The 2,500-nt window shown below is 62.9% G+C and overlaps 1 pseudogene; it reads left to right on the top strand.

Annotated features, from left to right (window-relative positions):
- Positions 1-2,500, top strand: part of LOC124567935 — a 7,958-nt pseudogene that overhangs the window by 2,646 nt on the left and 2,812 nt on the right.

Here is a 2,500-nt window from a genome sequence, read left to right as displayed (position 1 = left end):
GCCTTAGCGTGCTCCTCCGGGGGCGCGCGGGTGCGCGGATTCTCTTCGGCCGCCATTCAACGATCAACTCAGAACTGGCACGGACTGGGGGAATCCGACTGTCTAATTAAAACAAAGCATTGCGATGGCCCTAGCGGGTGTTGACGCAATGTGATTTCTGCCCAGTGCTCTGAATGTCAACGTGAAGAAATTCAAGCAAGCGCGGGTAAACGGCGGGAGTAACTATGACTCTCTTAAGGTGGCCAAGTGGCGGTGGTGTGGCTGCATCCGGACTTGGCTTCTCGAAGTGCGGTCTTGATGTAGTCGTGCTGCTGCTGCGAGGTGCCTTCCTTGGGTTATAGTTACAGGGAGAGTGATGCGCAATACATGGGCCTAGCCCTCTTAGCCTCTCCTCTCCTGCGGTCTTCTCCCCTTCTCGTGGGCCCGCTGATTTCGCAGAGTGGAAGACCGCACCAGGGGCTTGGGGGGGTTACCAGCCCCCCCTCGCACTATCCCTTTTTTAGTTGGGGGCAGTAAGCAGAGAATAAGTGGTGGCCCTTCCGCTGAAGGTGCCACCCCAACTCCCCCAGCACCTAGCCGGCCAACCGGCCGTGCCGAAAATCTTGTAACTTTTGCAGCTATGTATACCTGTAGTGAGTGCCACCGCAGCTTTACAACCAAGAACGGTCTCGGGGTCCATCGCCGCCGCCAACATCTTGCGGCCGCCAATGCGGAGATCGTCACGGAGAGGCATCGCGCGAGGTGGACGGAGGAAGAAGTCCTGTCGCTCGCCAAGGCAGAGGCCGAACTGTTCCTCGAGAGGGACGCCCGGTTCTTCTTTGTAAATCAAGAGCTCATCAGGATGTTCCCCGACCGAACGCTTGAGGCAATCAAGTGCCGACGGCGGCAAGCTGCCCACAAGCAGCTTGTCCGCCAATTCATGGAGGCGCTTGAGATCGGTCGGGGGGAAGAGCCGGCGTCCCGCCGGGGAGCGGCGAGCCCGCTGCCTGACGCGGGCGAGGCCGCTGCGCCGCCCGTCGACGCAGCCGAGGACTTCGCGGCCGACACCACCGGGCCGCCGCCGGAGGGGCCGACTGACGCCGCCATCTGGGAGCATCTGGCAGGGCTACCCGCTTCCGCCCAGCGTTTCTCTGCCCTGGATCGTGTCATCGGTCTGGGGCGGGGCACGCCGCCCGATGTCATCCTGGGCATGCTCCCGGATGCCCTTGCGTCGGTCGGGTCCAGAGGGGAGAGATCGATCACCAGGACACAGCGGCCGCGCCAACCATCGAAGCGGCCGCCTGCCGCGCCGCCGACGCAGAAGCGCAAGCGGCGCCGCTGGGAGTACGCGAGAACGCAGGATGCCTTCCGACGGTCGCGTGCGCGTTGCGTGCGCGGCCTCTTGGATGGCACCCTGCTCCAGCCGCCACCTGCCATCCCTGGTCTGCTGGACTTCTGGGCGGACCTCTTCACCAAGAAGCCCATCTCCACCGCGGGCTTCATTCGTGACCGCCTCCTCCCGCACTCAGAGCCTGTCGCTCTCGAGTGCATATGGGGGCCGGTCACACATGAGGAGGTCGCCGCCGCGTTGCCGCCCAGGGGATCAGCAGCCGGGCCGGACGGCCTTACCCCAGCGGAGTTGCGGCGTCTGCCGCACGAAGTCCTGGTGAAAGTGATGAATCTCTTCCTTCTGGCCCGCGCCCTTCCGGAACGCCTGCTTCGCGCGCGGACGTCCCTTCTCCCGAAAACGGCTGCACCAACATCCCCCGCTGACTTTCGCCCCATTACGGTCTGCTCGGTGTTGGCGCGGACCTTTCACAAGGTTCTCGCGTCACGCCTGATGCGCGCTTGTGCTGTGGACGAACGTCAGCGGGCATTCATCCCTCGGGATGGGATGTTGGAAAATACCTTCATCTTGGACACTGCTCTCACCGACGCAGTTCGCTCCTGCCGCTCTGTCTTTGTGGCATCGATCGACGTATCTAAGGCATTCGATTCGGTAGATCATGCTGCCCTTCGCCCCGTGCTGAAGGCGCATGGCCTGCCGGATTGCTTTGTCGAGTATGTCGAGCGGTGCTACGAGGGCAGCACGACAGTGATAGCGGACGGCGCCGGCGTGGGCGTGTCTGTGCAGCCAGCACGGGGCGTTCGCCAGGGTGATCCCCTCTCCCCCCTCCTGTTCAACTTTGCGGTGGACTACGTTTTAGGCCAACTGCCCTCCCACATCGGAGCTCGGATCCTCGGTCGCAGAGTCAACGCTGCGGCCTTTGCAGATGACGTCTTGCTGTTTGCAGCGACCCCGAGGGGCTTGCAGTCCCTCATCGACGCAGCTACCGCAGCCCTCGCCCACCTGGGGCTGCAGATCAACGCCCGGAAGTGTTTCACCCTCGCCTTAGTCGCGTCAGGGCGCGAGAAGAAGGTGAAGGTGGACAGCAATGTCACCTTCACAGCAGGCAATACCACCATGCCTGCCCTGCGTGTGGGTGAAACCTTCCGGTACCTGGGGCTGCAATTTTCCACG

Source organism: Schistocerca americana, unplaced genomic scaffold (assembly GCF_021461395.2).
Source record: "Schistocerca americana isolate TAMUIC-IGC-003095 unplaced genomic scaffold, iqSchAmer2.1 HiC_scaffold_1421, whole genome shotgun sequence".
Classification (NCBI taxonomy): Eukaryota; Metazoa; Arthropoda; class Insecta; order Orthoptera; family Acrididae; genus Schistocerca; species Schistocerca americana.
This window is presented reverse-complemented; position numbering and strand designations above follow the sequence as displayed.